Raw genomic sequence first — 18,724 nt, forward strand, 5'->3', positions numbered from 1 at the left:
TGTTTCCATGGACATAGCAATTGAAGAAATATCTGGGTGCATCTTTCTTTCCAAACAATAACCATATATATATATATATATATATATATATATATATATATATATATATATGAATGTTTCTCTAAATCATTGCATCTGATTGAACCATCTAGCCCCTAGTTGGGGTGTTTTATCCCCAGGAGATGATTCCAAGTGCTGGCTCCTCTTTCTGGCTTATTAGTCCACAGCACATCTGAGCTGAACAAATGGACCCAAAGCTTCCAGGGCTTAGTAGGATTTACAAGCAATTACTGGAGTTCTAAAGGCAGTCCATGCTATTACTGAGCATCTTTGTGCAGAATGTGAAGTCATTGTAGGCTCTCCTGAAGGGGCTTTGCTCCTTTGCAACAGCTTCAAGGCTGTGGGAAGAGAGACACAAACAACATTCTTTCACACTCTCATCCTCTCAACTCAGACTTCCCGTTCCTTCTGGTCCACAGTCTGAAAATTGGACATTTATTGTTTAAAATTTTTGACACTTCAACTTTTACCAGGAGGTCCTCGAGAATGAAAAGTGCTTGGAAGTCAGTTCCTTTTCTGCTACACAGATGTGTGCTTTGTTTTGCTTTCATGTGCAGCTTGTTTCCAGGTGAGAAGCATCCCTTCTTGCCAGGGAGGCAGCAGATGTTTGTAAGTGCAAGTCTTGTAGCCATTTCCACTTAAGTTCGTTCCTCAATTCTTTGACTAGAGACATGAGGCAAGCAAATGGTTTGTTTGCTTATTCCCAACCTGTGCATTTGTAAAGTGAGTTGTTCTGAATTTTGTGAGCATTAAAGAAAAGGTTGTGCATACATCATGCAGCACATTGAACACAAAAGTTTTTCAGATTTACCTACTTAAAATTTGTCTGGCAAGTTGAACAATGAGACATCTTTCTGTTTCAGGAGCTGCTGCCTTTGAAAAACTTACGTATGAGGGAAATGTGCAAGTTCTTTACCCGAGCCAAAGAGATTAGAAAATAGAAAGTCAGAAGGTAGAACTGGGTGTACAGTCTCACTCATCTTCCAAGCAACTCGTGTGTGTGTGTGTGTGTGTGTGTGTGTGTGTGTGTGTGTGTGTGTGTACCTGTACATAGGTGGAGTCTCACAGTAGTTGTGTGGTTCCTCAATTGGTTTTCTACCATACTTTTTTAAGACACAATCTTGCCTTGAATCTGGAGTTCATTAGTTGGCTAGACTGGCTAACCAGTGAATCCTTGGGTCCTCCTGCCTCTGCCTCTTAGAACTTGTATTACATGTGCACACAGCCATGCCTGACTTTTTATGTAGGTAACCTGGGATCTAATGTTCAAGTCCTTGTGTGTACAGAGCAAGTCACCAAGTCACTCATTATAAGGAATTGAAGTGGGAAGTGGGTGACAAAAGTGACAGTAGTTGGATAACACTTCACTGCAGAGAGGGCATACCAGGAAGACAAAGGGTACTCCCCAGAAACAGGCATGCAGAATAATTGTTGAATGGTCTTCATTCAGTATCAAGCAGGTTTCCTTCTTCTTTATAGTTTTTGCAAACACTATTTCTAATTGACTCGAACAGCCAAACATGTAGATGATTTATTTCACCATTCACCTACCACTGGGCATTTAATTTGTTTCTAGTGTTTGTCACAACAAATAACTCTCTGGTAAACATCTATTACTTAAAATTATCTATGTGAATTTCTGATAAAATTTCCTTAGGATAAATGCTTATAAGTGGAATTAGTATTTCAAAAGTTATTTTTATAGTCTGAAAAGAGGGCTCAGCAGCTTAACCAACACAGTGTTCTTTCAGAGCACACGAGTTACCAGCACTCCCATCATGTGGCTTACTGCAGCCTGTGGCTCCATTAGTTCCAGGCATCTAATGGCCTCGCCTGCCTTCTAGGGCACTTCACACGTGTCCACAAATGATTTTGAGATTCTTATTCTATTTCAACATATGGAACAAACTGAAATATAGTCACATCATTTACAGCAATGACTATGCTTCTTAGTCTCACAACCTCTTTCCTGAAAGAAAATACTATTTTTACAGCACTAGGATAGTCTTTGAAATCAGTGGGTACCTCTTTATTTGACTGAATAAAATTTTCTCATGTTTACTAGCTGTTAGCAATTAATCTTCTATGTATATTGGTTCATGTTCTTTGCCTAAATATTCAGGAAACAATATTTAGGGTTTTTTATTTAACACTTTTCAAGAATATTTAATAATTAGCTAAGATTTTGACAAGTGGAGAAATGAGGCTAGACCTATGATACCAGGCTTTCTATAATTCCCAACTCTAGATAATGGAAATATCACAGGAAAAGATATGTGGATAGAAGATCTCAAGTAATTTTTGTGTATAGATGGTAATTCAGTTTGATAACTTCACAAGAGAGAACATTCTGCCTATTGAAATGTTTTAGAAATGTTTGGAACCATGATAGAGGACTTCTAAGATGCTGGGTTAAGTAATCAGGCCCTCATTCGGTGACAGGTGAGAAATTATTACAGTTTCTCTTTTGGGCTAAGTCAATGTCTTTAAACTCTGGTTAAATATTAAAATTAAAATTACGAGTGCTTCCCTGGGTCAAACACATCAAAATCTCCAGAGAGAGACTTAGCTTAGAAAACCAAGTTTAAGAACAAATACATTGAAAGACAATGTTCCTGAAATCAAATTTAACTGATGGACAACATGGAAGCAGATGAGGAGAGTGGGGGGAAGAAAGAAAGGAGGGGAGGGGCTAGAACAAACAGAACTAAAGGTGACAGGCTTAAAGGAAAAGAAGGCATGTAATGACAAGAGGTGTTTTAGGAGGCATATTAGCTACTTTACTGTTGCTGTAGTTAAAACATCATGACAAAGGCAACTGTAAAAAGAAAACAATTATTTAGGCATATAGTATTAGGCCAGCAACAGTCCATCCTGACAGGGAATTATGGCAGCAGGTAAGGGGCGTGACAACAGGAGCATCTAAGAACTCATATCTCCAACAACAAGAAGAAATCAGAGAGAGGGGCAGAGACAGAGAGACAAGCAGAGGGACAGAGAGAGGTACAGAGAAAGGTAGAGAGAAACATAGAGAGGGAACTCTTTAAATGCTCAAAGCCTGCCTCCAGTGACATTTGCTCCAACAAGGCCACACCTTCTATGCTTTCCCAAGCAGTGCTACAAAGTGGGAACTAAGAATTCAAATGACAGAGACTATGGAGGCTGCCTCATTCAAACTACCACAGAAAGTAATATCAAGGCATGATCTAGGGCATCAATCGTGAGAGGCAATGGAAGGATGTGTGTAAGCAGTAGTGACAGATTACACAGAATTACCCATAACTGAAGGAACAAAGGGAGGAGTAAAATCTGACATTTGAGGAAACACCAATGTAGTGGTGACCAGTTGTATGGACTTCTGGAGCAGGGAGGCAGTCCCAGTTGTTAGCAAGTAACCCATGCAAAGATTTCTAGGCAACAACAATAAAAATGTCTAAAATAAAGAAAAGGGAGAAAGAGAAGTATAGATACAGCTCAAGAATAATACCTAGCACACAGGAGGTACTTAACTATCGGTTCATGAAAAAATAAAAGAATGGAGGGAGCATCATGTCACCAAGGTCTTCTTTCAGTTAATAGGAGGATGTAGTCACAGGACCAAAAGCAGTAACAAAAATGATCAGTAGACAAAAATCTATGGAATTTCATGAAGGCTATATGACCAAGAGCACTGGGGTAAAGGATGTAGAGACAGTACTTTGTCAGAATAGTAATTCTACAACACAGTGGGGTAAAGTTTATAATCACTCAAGAAATAGTAAGGATGTTGCTGAAAGCATAAACTGTTCATTGAAAGGCATAGAAGGATGGTATATAGCAGAAAGTATAACATACATGTATATATTGTATGTATCATATACATTCACACACACACACAAACAGAAAGGTATCAGCATGTGTTTTAGCATAGTTTTTACATAGGGAATTTTCTTTCTTTTTCTTATACTTTGTGTAATATGCTTATATTTGTGTCAAGTTTCTGGAAAGGAGAGAAGAAAAAATTGACTAAAGGAAAGAATTTAATAGTTATTACATAGTCAGGAGAAAGCAGTAAGATGTGGAAGAAGGAGAGGTCAGGAGCAGTCATCAGAAAACAGGAAAGCACAGCAGACTCATCTTCAGATATGGAAGAGAAGGATGTGGTAGTTAAAGGGCAAGGGCAGCATCAAGGATAGAGAAGGGGCTTGAGAGCTGGAATGACTAAGGCTCAACTTACTTTGGTGATGAGCTCAGTTATGTCTGGGAATGCTGGCTGAAGACATCATTTTAAAGAGTAAATGGAGACACAGAAAGAAAATCTTGAACAAACATTCTCTGAGTGTGACAGTGAAGATTAAATTAAGGTTATAGCAGAAGCTTATGGAGCACCCAGGCAACAAGCTTCAAAATACATCTAGCATTTAACACCCTGAGTCTGAAATGAAAAAAAAAAAAAAAAACAAGCAGAAAAAAAAGGCTCCATGGTAGTCTGGTTACCTGTTGCCATGTAACACATTGCCCCAAAGTTAGCTCCTTAAAATGCTATTCCTTCATGGCAAGGCTTCACTGGGTCTTCTAAACTCATAGTCTCCCTCAATCTGTCATCAAAGGGAGCTTTGAGTTGTGGTTATTTTAAGGCTTAGCCAGAGTATGCTCTGACTTATACCTATTTGATGTTTCATTTTATTTGCAAGACTCAGTTTTTGGAACTTGCATTGACATGTAAAAAAAAGATTGTTTCTAATTTAAATAAAAAAGAGAGGAGAAGAAGAATCAGTTTTTCATAGACATTAAACAAGATACTCTTCTCTTTGCTGGACACTGCTCTGTTAGTTATCATGGAGCCCCTTTAGCATAACAACTCGTATCATCAAGCGTACAAGCTAATGACACATAGTGCTGAGCAGAAGTCATAGCCTTCTGTTACCTAATAACTGAACTCACCAAAAGTCTCTATGTCAAAAGACCACACAGTGAGAATACCAGGAGATAGAGCTCACTGAGGACTCTCTGTGATGGCTTATTAGGTCTGGATTGTATAAGATATTTATTAATGAATATTCTAAGCAGCATGCAAGTTTATTCCTTTAAAAGCCTTTTCTAATCCTGCTTTTCAAACTACATTCTGCCTAGAATCTTTTTTAGTAATAAACTCTCTGGAGGCTAAATTAAAAGCATTTATCTTGGAAAGTATATTCATATAGGTACAGGTAACAGGAAGAAAAGAATAAACAGGAGAAGGCAAGCAAGGGGAAAGGAAAAAAAACATGGACAAAATTAACTTGTGATATAGAGTTATGGTGAGTGAGGGAGGATTAGAAGTCTAATGGTGTTGGTTCCTGATAGATGAACTGAACATCCAGGAGCTGGGTATGTGCAAATACTTGGGGATCCTTTTGGGGATAAGAGAGGATGCTACAATGTCAACTGTTAGCAAATAAAGACTGTCATCTTGTCTCAAGAAATGAACTACAAACCTCCTGTATCAATTACAGCGACTTGACTATCATGGCTCTTCCCAACTATATTACTAGATTTTTTCCCACAATTATCTGGAAATATTGCTTGAACATCAGCATTCCCCTGGCACTAGGGCATTATTTCACTTCAAAATGAGGAAGTTAGAGCTTGAAACTTATCCCAAATGACAAGCTAGAAACAGGCATAGTCACATAGCAATCAGACTTCATCTGAAGAAAATGTATGCTTTGAGTTGCCCACCTACTCAACCACAGGTGTTGGATAGGATAGGAAGTCTATTAGTAAGGAAGCAAGAGAGAGATGCCAAGAGTCAAAATATAAATTTGAAGAGAGGATGGTGAGATGTTAATGAATTTGGAAGAAAATAGAGGAAAAACTTGAGGGAGTCTAAAATACAGTTTAAGAAAAAAGATAAATGGGAGAAAATGGTGAATTGAGAAAACAATACTATCATTTTTTTCATATGTCTCTGGTTAACCCAATTTATAAGCAAAGGAAGGATAATGATATGTAAGTTCTTACAGAGAAAGGGGAAAACTAAAACCATGAGCTGTAATAAAATAAATGAAGGTCTAAAGTATGGTAACATTCAAGAATACTTGGTAAAGAGTTTAATATTGAACGTTCATTCAGGGCATGATGAAGTCCTCAAGAGAACTTTCTGTTGGAAGTTTATATGCATTGAGGACATTAAAAGGAAAAGAATGATCTCTGCAAGTCTGACCCTTATGCCCTAAAGGAAGGGATAGCCCTTTAATTTGTTGTCTAGACCTGGGCATTATAAAAGCAAAAGGAAGTGCCACTAATAACCTGCTGAAGCAGCAGCCATAGACAAAGTCTCTTCCTAACAAACTGAAATTTATGCTCAGCTACTAATGCTCAGCAATAAATAAGTGAATGAACAAATGCATATACAGTCAACAATAAAATGCATTTGGACACTCATATATGTAATTATATCTTTATGAGTCCATTAAATGGAACACAATTTACTTGAATAGGATGATCAAGAAAGGACTCGACATTGGTGACATTAAGCTAACATTTGGAGGATCAAAAAGAAAAGTCATGTAAAGTGGGAACACCAGGGATGCACAGTCAGTATTATAGACTACCATAGACTGCTATGGTAGTCTATAATATGCCATGGTAAGAATAGGATGGGGTACAACTTTCCTGGAATACTCCCGCCAATAAATAGATTTGTGTATTTTAATATAAACTGAAGCTTCATGGTATTTTCTTCTGGGTCCAACAGGAGACCATGTTCTCTATTTCAGTGTTCCTATGAGAGTACCCAATGCATGTTAAACAAGGGAAGCTGCATGGCTGCTGTGGTCAAAATATTTCAGTGAGGACTGAGAAAGATGAACCAAGTGTGTGCATAATCAGGATCTAAGTGATCAGACTGGATAACAGCTAAACCACAGGCTCAACTAAAGGAATCAAAAATGGCTCCCAGCATTCTAACATGAGCTAAATGGAGGGCAATGGGAGAATTTCTAAAGAGAAAAATAAAAGACTTCTTTCCTGCAGGAAAACATCTAAGCAGGAAAGACGAGACAATTGCTTTTGATTTTAATGCCTAACTCCAGTTTGGAACCAGAAACTAAAATGTACCATTTCAGTAAGAATTGTTTGGCTGAAGGTAACAGAACTGAACTCAAAGCCACAGCTGAGTTGTCTTGGGTCAACTCCAAGAACAAGTGATAAGAAAACTAATTTTCTGTTTTATATTTATACACATATCTCAAAGAATTATTTCAAATTAAATTTATTTTAGCAGATACATGGAACAAAATCTGTAACATTCTTGGAGTTGCCATGTGATTCTTTTCTGTTTACTAAAAATAAGTTTTTCTTACATATTTGTTATGATAAATCTTTCTGGCAAAAGCCACTGAGCCCCACCACCACATGTAAGCTTTTCACCAGCTGCCCGCCTGAGTTAGGGCCCAAATGAATACACAGAAACTTGTATTAGGTACAATGATGCTTGGCCAATGACTAAGATTCTCATCTGTTAGCTCAGTCTCAATTATCATACATCTCTATATTTTATAAGACTTATCTTATCGGATGCCTTATTGGCGTCCCTCCTTGCTGGTGGATCACATCCTGCCGCTGGAGGATTCGAATGGGAAAAAAGGGCCCTTCCTGTTTCTCCTTTGCTTTAATATGAGTCTCCTTGCTATGTCACTTCCTGCCTGGATCAGCACTTCTCTACTACATTTCCCAGAATCCTCTTTGACTCCTAGTTCCGTCTAACTTGCTGTCTCATTGGCCAAACAGTATTTTATTTAACAATCAATAAGATAAACATACACCGTAGTACATTCCCCATCACATATTATATCCTGAATATGGTTTTCCCTCTCTGTATTCCTCTCAGTTCCCCTTTACTTCCCCTACATTCTGGAATTACTCCATTTCTGTTTTTCATCAGAAAACAAACAGACTTCTAAGGGATAGTAATTAAATATAATGTGAAAAAAACAAAAATAACACATCATTATTGCATAATACAAACAGAATGTAAAGAACCCAAGAGAAAGCACAAGAATCAGAGACCCATTCACTCATATACACTTGGGAATTCTATACAAACACTAAGCTGGCAACAACAAAATATATGCAGTGGACCTGGTGCATGTTGATTCAGTCTCTGTAAATTTGTATGAGCTTTGCTCAAGTTGATTTAAAGGATCTTGTTTTGTGTGTGTGTGTGTGTGTGTGTGTGTGTGTGTGTGTGTGTGTGTGTCTTCCATGCCCTGTGGTACTTAAAACCTTTTTGCCTCCACTTATCAAGGGTTCTCTGAGCCCTGAGGGGAGGGATTTGATGGAGACATTCCATTAATTCTATGTGTTCCAAGGTCTCTTACTTTCTGTAGAATGTCTGGGTGTTAGTCTCTGTATTTGTTCCCATCTGATGAAGAAGAAATCTTTTCTGATGATGGATGAGCAAGGCACTGATCTATGAACCTAGCAAAATGTTTTAGGAGTCATTTTATTGCTATGTTTTGTTGTTATTGTTGTCCTTAGACCAATATTATTTGGTTTTACTCTAGGTCCCTCTTCTATCTAGTAACTGGTTCTTGGTCATGAAAGCAGTGTTGGGTACAGGTTCTATCTTATGTAGTGGGCCCAAGACAAATCAGACACATTGGTTGGTTACTGCCAAAAGCACGTGAGAATTTCCCTAGAATACCATGAAGACAAGATAGCATTGTAGATTAAAGATTTGTGGCTGGGTTGGTGTTTATGTTTCTCTTTTGTTGGCATGCAGAACAGCTTTCTACACAAAAGACACTAGAATATAGGGGCTCTATGTAGGCATGAGCTGAACTTCCCCATTTTCTGTGAGTTGTGTAGGTGCTGTATTCAACAATCAGGCCCTACTGTCAGTTTGTGGAAAGCAACCTACAGTCTTGCCAATAGCCTGGGTTGTTTGGGAAGTCCCATGGAACCTCTTTGGTCAACAACTCAATCATATGTAAAGTACTACACAGAACTGGAAGTTTCATTTGATAGGACAACTACGGCTCTAACTTCCCCATTATTTGGTGATTTTATATAGATTGCTTCCGTGTGTGTGTGTGTGTGTGTGTGTGTGTGTGTGTGTGTGTGTGTGTGTGTTTCTACTATATTACTGATGACGGAGGTCCTTCTGTGTATATGTTTGTCTTATTATTTGATAAAGCACTGTTGACCAATAGGGAAGCTCGATAGGTGGGACTAGGAGAGAAGGAGAATTCTGGGAAATGTAGTAAAGAAGGGAGTCACCATGTTATCACCAGGAAGAGAGGATGCATAAGGCAGACATCCTCGGTAAGATAAGCCCTTATAAAATATATAGATTAGTAATTATGGTTCATAATTAAGACAGAGCTAGGATAAGAAATCCTAGTCATTGGCCAACAGCATTGTAACTAATATAAGACTCTGTGTGTTATTTGGGGTCCTAACGTGGCAACGAACCTCAGGCAGCTGGCAGAAAGAGTTTTTGTTACATATTACATTTCCATACTACCCCTCAAATAGCCTTTCATTTTACTTATCTTTCTTCCCACTCCCCACTTGATCTTTCCAACCCAGCCTTCCCATCCATCAATAAGTCTCTATTCTGTTTTCATTTTCTAACCAGATCTATCTGCCCTCTAGTCCCTTACTATTTACCTAACTATCATTTTGCATTCAACACAGTGGCTATACTGCTAGCCCAATCAGCAATTCCATCTCCCCAGATGCCAGCAGCAGTTCAGCCAGGCAGGAATTCTGCTCTCTCAGGCACCAGCTCTATCACAACCACTAAAGGAACCTTTACCTAAATCTCTATACTTCTATACAGCTCAGAATTCAAAAGTTGAGTTTAGGTCCTGCTAGTTTAAAGAGGATGAATAGCAGAAATCTAACCCCCCCTTGGTCACATCTCCTGAGAAAGGGACCATCTTTCTGCTCAACCCCATAAAGGACCTTGGCTATACTTAGTTTCTCCCTAACATTTCTGTTAGCTAGTTGCTAACTCAACATCCTGACCCCAGGTTAATCTTATTTAACCAAACAAATGCAACACTTCCTTGTATCATTAGCAAAAGCAGCAGAAACAAATGTAACATGCCTTTACACAGTTGAAATAATATTCCACATGTTTCCCCTTTTACCTAAATAAAAAGAAGACATTTTAACTTAAACATAGTAAGAGTATACACAATAAGAACAATTAACCAGTAAGGAATATATTCACAATCTCCAGTCCATTTGTGTCTGGCAAATTTAAGGAAAATACTACATTATCTATCCTATCTTAGAGAATCCAAAGTTTTATACATAATTTGTTTTCTATCATAACTAAGAAAACCTCCAACTATAACTATCTAGCCTTCAATTCCATCAAAGACTTCAGAAGGATATAATACTACCTAAGTAAACAGGAAGTGAATTGCAAGCAACTTCCAAAACTCTAGAAATGACAGAAACATCTGGCTTACTGGACAGTAACGAAAAGTTCCTCTGCAATGTTGAGGCATTCATCTTTGGTCTACAGGCCTAGAATATCTGGCAGACTTTTCAGTGAATTAGGAAATTTGAAGGACTCTTCTGCCCTGTAATGGCAAAGTTCATCAGACTCTTGTCTCTGTGTCCTGCAGAACATCTGGCAAATTCTTCTGGGATGCAGGTATCTCAAAGAACTGCCCTGCCTTGCCTTAGCAATGTTCAACACTCTTCCCGGTGTTTCACTTGTCAGGTCTGTACATCATACTGTCAGAAGTCCAGGCAAGAGCAGTTTCTTGCCCAAATGGCTAGCCTTGCCACAGTGAAAGTAAACTCCATATGGAGTTTCTTCGATGTCCATCATCCATTTATAAAGTAGATTGGTGCTGCCAGGAGCAGATGTGTCTCGGTGTCATGAAAAGACCCATGTTACCAAAACATTTTAGATGTCTTACTCTATAGGTCTTTGAATGTTTCAAGACCATCTATCTGTTTCAAGTATACCAGTTTAACCTTGAAAACATACATAATATGACTATAAGATCTATTGTTATAGAATGATTATGAAACTCATTTCCTAATAATATATTGGAATTTTAAATGAGGTATGAAAGCACAATATCCTATACAAAAGTAAAATCATATATACAGTACAACAAAAATAACTTATAATTAGTATCAATATACCAAAATCCATGCCAATCAAAATATCTAAGATTAATAGTTGTCTTTTCATCCTATATTCCCATAAATGATAACAAACATCCATATCCCACCAAATAATCAACAACTATCCACCCAACCTCTTGGGAATGTGAACATTGTTTTCTCTAGACTTCTGCCTGTTGTCTATAAGTGGAAGCATCTTTATATGGCCCTGAAAAATTGAGATAATGGCCAAGTCCTAGGAAGACCAGCAGTAACCTTTGATGATATATATCACCTGTCAAGATTCAGGAGGTTTCCCTTGATCAAATCTGGTCCATATTAACCTAGAAGGAATCCACAGCCTAGTTTTTCCTGTGGAAACACAAGCAAAACCTCTTCCCCAAAGTAACATTTTTTAAATTCCTTTTTAAAGACAAAGCAGTCTTAAAATATCTAGTCTGGTTTATTTCAACAGTCCTTTTATTTAAATCCTAAAATATTTATTTAAATCTCTTAGCAGCTGTCATTTGCTTATAACCAACCAAAAAATTCAAGATCAATACAGCAACATACAGGATCCAGACTACCTGTGTATTTCCCATCTCTGTGTGGTTTTTTCTTTTTTATTATTACTTTACTTCTCTCTTTAAAGACTTTTGTTATTTTTAAACTATTTGTTTCTTTCTATGACTGTCTATATCCTTTTTCCTTTTTTAAGCCTACACTTGTTGTTAAGCACACTGTAACAGGTTTGGAGGCTTTTTTCCATCTGGTTCTCTTTTTACTGAATATCTCTTATGCTTTTTTCTTTTTTCTTTTTGTCTGCATGAGCAAAATCCTGCTCAGCAGCACAGCTAGGATCCACTTCAGCTTTGGCAGCTGAGTCCACCCACTTCTCTGTCCATGAAAACCAAGCCTATAAAGTTCTCCGCAGGGTTCAGAGGTGTTTGCCAGGATCTACATCCTAGAATGCCAAAGACTATGCTGCCACTTCATAGCAGTTCTTTTTAATTTATTTTTAACTTAACATAGCGGCTGCCCAAGGACTTGTTGTAAGGCAGAAAATCTTAAAAGAAGCTGTGTCTGGTTTGGTTTTCTTTGTTTGTTTTGGGGATTTTGGGGGTTTTTGTTTGTTTGTTTTTGAGATTTTTGTTTGTTTGTTTGCTTTCTTGCTTGCTTGCTTGCTTGCTTTTAGCTTTCTGGGGTCCTATGGGAATTCAGACCTCATGTTATTATGCCAAAATGTAGTTGTTTTTTTCCCTTTACTCTTTGGTCTTTGGGGGTCACCACCCTTCGTCCAAATAAATACACAGAGACTTATTCTTATTTATGAATGCCCTGCCTCAGTTTGACTTTTTTAGCCAGTTTTTCTTAAATTATCCCATCTAACTTTTGCTTCTGAGCTAGTTATCACTGTCTATTCTGCATGTCTTTATTTACTTCTTATTTCTTTGCTGTCTGTGTTAATGCATGGATGTCCCTGGCTCCTAGGTTTTCTCACTCCTACCTCTTTCTTCATCTATTTATTCTCTCTGTCTGGCAGCCATGCCTATCCCTCTCCTGCCTGCATATTGGCTGTTCAGCTCTTTATTAGACCAATCAGTTGTTTTAGGCAGCCAAAGTAACAGCTTCACAGAGCTAAACACATACAAAATAAAAGAATGCAACACATTTTTGCATCATTGAACAAATATTCCACAGTGTAAATGAACATAACACATCTTAAAATAATATTCCATAACATCTAACATTTATGGTTCTACAGATGGTAGCTTGGTTATCATTGCCTCCACAGCTAATAGTCACATATAACCAAATGCATGACATTTGTGTCTTTCTGGGATACTTCACTCAGGATGATTTTTTAAAATCCCATCTACTTACCAGAAAATTTCATGATTTTATTATTTTTATGGCAGAGTAATTGTATAAATATTCATTTTCTTTATCCATTCTTCATGGAAGGACATCTAGGTTGTTTCTAATATCTGAACATTATGACTAGAGAAATAATGAACATAGATGAACAAGTGTCTCTGTGATAGGATGAAGCATCCTTTGCTTATATGCCTAAGGGTGATATAGGTAGACATTGAGGTAGATGGATTCCCATCTTTCTGAGGAACTACCACACTGACTACCTTAGTAGCTATAGGAGTTTTCACTCCCACCAGCAATGTATGAGTGTTTCCCTTACTCCACATCCTTGCCAATATGAGCTTTCATTGTTTTATTGATATAAGCCATTCTGGAATAGGCATAAGTTTAAATATCAATGTAGTTTTGAACTGCATTTCCCTGATGACTAAGGATGTTGAACATTTCCTAAGTGTTTCTCGGGCTTTTGAGATTTCTATTTTGAGATTCTCTGTTTAGATCTGTTCTGTACCCCATTATAAAAATTATAATATTTATTTTCTTGCTGTATAGTTTTTTGAGTTCTTTATATCTTTTGGATATTAGCCTTCTATTACATATGTAGCTAGTTAAACACAATCTTTTTCCATTCTGTAGGCTGTTGCTTTGTCAGGATGATGGTGTCATTGGAATGCAGAAGCTTCTCAGGTCTATGATCTGCCATTTATTATTTGTTGATCCTAGTGCTGTGATAATATTATTCTGTTCATAAAGTCATCTCCTGCATCAGTGAGTTCAAGGCTGTTCCTCAATTTCTCTTCTATCAGATTCAGTGCATCTGGTTTTATGTTGAGGTCTTTGATTCATTGGAAGATTAGTTTTGTGCAGGGTGTAAGTATGAATCTATTTGGATTTTTCTACATGCAACACCATTTATTGAAGATGATTTATTTTTTCCAATATTTGTTTCTGACTTCTTTATAAAAAAATCAGATATCCACACATGTGTGAATTTATGTCTGGGTCTTCATTTTAATTTCATTGTTTATGTCTGCTTTTGTTCCAATACAATGATGTTTTAATTCTCTAGATCTGTAGCACAACTTGAAACCAAGAATAATAATAACCCTCACTCTCCTTTTATTATTCAAGATAGTTTTAGGAATCCTGGCTTTTAATGTTTCCATATGAAGCTGAAAAAATGTTCTTTCAAGATCTATGAAGAATTATGTTGGAGATTTTAATGAAGATTTCATTGAATCTGTAGATTCCTAGCAGAAGGAGGGTCATTTTTACTATATTAATCCTACCAACCATGAGCATGGGAGATCTTTCTGTCTCCTAACATATTTTTCAGTTTCTTTATTCACTGTCTTAAAGTTTTTATTATGAAACTATTATGGTTATAGTTTCCCCAAGATATTTTATATTATTTGAGGTTATTTTGAAAAGCATTTCCCTGATTAATTTTCCAGTTTGTTTGTCATTTGTATATACGAAGGCTACTGGTTTTTGAGTATAACACTTTTTTATCTAACACTTTGCTGAAAGTATTTATTAGCTGTGGTAGTTTCCTGGCAAAATTTTTAGGTTCGTTATGTATGCTATCATATCATCTGCAAATAATGATAATTTGGTTTCTTCCTTTCTAATTTATATTCCCTTGATCCCCCTTAAGTTGTCTTATTGCTCTAGCTAAGACTTAAAGAAGAATATTGTATAGGGATGGAGAGAATGGAAAACATTGTTCTTAATTTGATGGATTGCTCTGAGTTTCTCTCCATTTAAGTTGATGTTGACTGGGCTTGCTATATACTGCCTTTATAATGTTGAAGTTCGTCTCTTGTATTTCTAATCTCTTCAAGAATTGTATCATGAAAAGCTGTTGGATTTTGCCAGAGGCCTTTTCTTCATCTAATGAGATATATTGTTTTTTATTTTTTCATTTGTTTTATGGTAGGTTAAATTTATTGATTTTTATACACTGAACTATCCCTGCATCTTGGAGTGAAGCCTACATGATCATGTTTGATGATTTTTGATGCATGTTTGCATTCAGTTTGTAAGCATTTTATTGAGAATTCTTGCATTCATATTCATAAGAGAAATTGCTCTGTAATTTTCTTTGTTGGGTCTTTATGTGGTTTGGGTATCAGGGTAAATGTGGCCTCATAAAAATGTTTGGGCAATGTTCCTTCTGTTTCTATTTTGCAGAATAATTTTTAGAGTATGGGGTTTAATTATTCTTTGAAAGTCTGGTAGAATTCTGTGATAAAACCATCTGGCCCTGAGCTTTTTTTGGTTGTAAGACTTCTAATGACTGCTTCTATTTCACTAGGGGTTAAAGGTTTGTTTAAATTGCTTATCTGATCTTAATTTAGCTTTGGTAAGTAGTAAGCATTGAGGAAATTATTCATTTCCTTTATATATTCCAACTTGGTGGAGTACAGGTTTTTAAAGTATGCCCTTATGATTCTTGAAATTTCCTTAGTGTCCATTTTAATGTCCCTATTCTAATTTTCAGTTTTCTTAGTTTCTATGTTCTCTCTGCCATTTAGTCGTTTTGGATAAGTGTTTGTCAACCTTATTGATTCTTTCAAACCAGCCCTTTGTGTTATTGATTTTTTGAACGCCTCTGGTTTTATTGTTATTGTAATTTCTCTTTTATTAACTTTACCCCTTATGTATTGTCATCTACTCATTTTGGGTATGACTTTTTTTTTCTAGAGCATTCAGGTTTTCTGCTGTTAGTAGTATGAGATCTCTCCAGTTTTATTATGTAGGTGCTAAGTGCTATGAACTTGATTTTTAGAACAGACTTCATGTGTCCCATAAGTTGTGCTGTTTTGTTTATTCATTTTCGTTCAATTCTAGAAAGTCTTTAATTTCTTTTTTAATTCCTGTCTTGATCCATTTTCCATTCAATGGTGAGTTGTTCAGTTTCCATATTTTTGTTATATTTCTTTTGTTTCTGTTGTTGCTGATCTCCAGCTCTAATCAGTAGCTGTCAGAAAGGATGCAAGGTTTTGTTTCCCTTTTCTTGTATCTATTGAGATGCCTGTTGTGTCTGAGTTTGTAGTCAGTTTTGGAGAGGTGCTGAGTAATTATATTCTTTTGTGTTTGGATGGATGTTCTGTAAATATCTAAGTCCAATTGGTTAATAATATTAGTTAGCTCCAGCCTTTCCGTTTAGTTTTTGTCTGAAAGACCATTCTATTGGTGAGAATAGGGTATTAAAATCACCCACTAACACCATGTGTGGACCAATATGTGATTTAAAATGTGAGAGCCAATATGGTTTAAGGTATAGTAGTGTTAAGAACTTGGTCACCACTGTGTTTGGTCCATGGATACTAAGAATTGAAATGTCCTCTGGGTGGGGTTATTTTTCCCTTTGATGAGTATGCAGTAACCATTTATATTATAATTAGTTTTTGTTTGAAGTCTATTTTGGTAGATATTACAACAGCTAAACAAGCGCTCTTCTTAGGTACAGTTGCTTGGAATATCTTTTTCCATCTTTTCACCCTGAGATGATGTCTATCCTTGAAGTTAAAGAGTGTTTCTTATTCAGCAGAAAGATGAATCCTGTTTTCATATCTATTGTATTGGTCTGAGTCTTTCTATTAGGGACTTGAGACCATTGATGTTGAGTGATATCAATGATCATTGTTTGTGGATTTCTGTTATTTTGGTGTTGGGATTGTGGTGGTAGTGGTGGTGGTCTGTGCTCATGCACATGATCATGTATTTGCTTTCTGTGTTTACTTCTTTGTATTTGCTGGCCTGTGATTATTTATTACATGTGTTTTGGGTGGGGTATGGTTAACCTCTTTAGGTTGGAGTATTACTTCTAGCACCTTCTGTAGGGCTATATTTGTAGATAAATACTGCTTAAATTTTGTTTTATCATGGAATGTCTCATCTTCTTCATCTAATGTAATTGAACATCTTGCTGGGTACAGTAGTTTGGACTGGCATCTATAGTTTCTTAGAGTCTGCAGCACGTCTTTCCAAGCCCATCTGACTTTTAGAGTCTCCATTGAGAAGTCAGATGTTATTCAAATAGGTCTGCCTTTATATATCACTTGTCTCTTTTCCTTTGCAGCCTTTCATATTTTGTTGTTGTTTTTGTTGTTCTGTATGTTTAGTGTTTTGATTGTGTGGTTAAGGGGCTTTCTTTTCTGGTCCAATCTAAGTGGTGTTCTTTATGCCTCTTATACCTTTATAGGTATCTCCTTTATGTTAGGAAAATTGTCTTCTATGATTTTGTTGAGGATATTTATTGTGCCTTTGACCTGCATTTCTTTCCCATCCACTATTCCTATTATTCATAGATTTGGTCTTTTCAATATATCCCATATTTCCTAGAAGGTTCATTCCAGCATTTTGTTCTGTTTATACATTTATCATTTTTGAGAGATGTTCGTATTTCTTCTATCAAGTCTCCAATGTCTGAGATTTTCTCTACCATCTCTTGTATTCTGTTGGTAAGGTTTCCTCTGAAGTTCCTGTTCAAGTTGCTAAATTTTTCATTTACAGTTTTCCCTCAGTTTGTTTTATTTATGATTCTATTTACACTTTCTGGTTTTGAACTGTTTTTTTTATTTCTTTCCACTGTTGGTGTTTTTATAGATTTCTTTAAAGGATTTATTCATTTCCTCTTTAAGGACCTTTCCAATTTTCATAACGACTGTTTTGAACCACATAATTTGGTGCATATTGTTTCCCTTTTGACACTGTGCAATTTGTTTGTTCAACAAAAAAGTGGATACACAAGAGGTAGACCATTTGCAATGGTCTCTAAGATTCAGCATTTTATTTTTGTAAACAGTGATGTAATTTATGATATTGTAGTGTCTCAGAAATCTTGCATTCCTGGTTTTGTTGGCTCATACCCTGAGGGCTTGAGTATCATCCACATCTGTTATTCCAGAGAGTGTCTCTTTCCTAGCATCCTGGGCCTTGTAATCTGTCCATTTCATTGAGTGGCAATCCATGACTCTAGATGAATCTTCTTCAATCACCAATCTGGCTGAAAGCACCTAGATTCTTGGCAATGGTGAAAGATGAGGGTTTCACACATTTTTAATCCTAGGAGACAGAGGCAAGTACATTTCTGAGTTTGAAGCCAGCCTGGTACATAGAATGAGTTTCAGGACTGTCAGGCTAAACAGAGAAACACCATCTCAAAAAAAAAAATAAAAGAACACAACCTCCTCCAATAAAAGGCTATTTTAGGATCTAGTTCTTTTGCTGCAGCTATTTTGTAATCTTCAGCAGCTCCTGTGGTGGGATTTCTGGGCAGCAGTAGAGACATACTGTCCAGGATGCTTTGGTTATATTTTTATACTGGCATCTAGGCATCTGAGTTTGGGAACATTGTAGCTCTAGGTGCAGATACCTGACCTTGACTTTTTTAGATCAATAGTTTCTTGCTTAGTTTATGCTTCCTCTCTGGTTGTTAGGAGAGTGTTGTGGCTGTGTGTTGCCTGTGAGGAATTTCCTCTGGGATCCTGATTAGTGTGGCCACTGAGGATTTCAGGTAAATGTGTTTCTAAATATTGGGACCTGACCTTGAGGAATGGGAATCATCTAAGAAGGGGTATCCACAGGAAGATGAGTGTCCCAAAAGGATCTCCTTAGTCCTCCAGGGACAGAGAGTAGAGAGAGCCCACAGCAGAGGGTCTGCTACACAGCTGGAGAT

This window comes from Cricetulus griseus, chromosome 4, assembly GCF_003668045.3.
Source record: "Cricetulus griseus strain 17A/GY chromosome 4, alternate assembly CriGri-PICRH-1.0, whole genome shotgun sequence".
Lineage (NCBI taxonomy): Eukaryota > Metazoa > Chordata > Mammalia > Rodentia > Cricetidae > Cricetulus > Cricetulus griseus.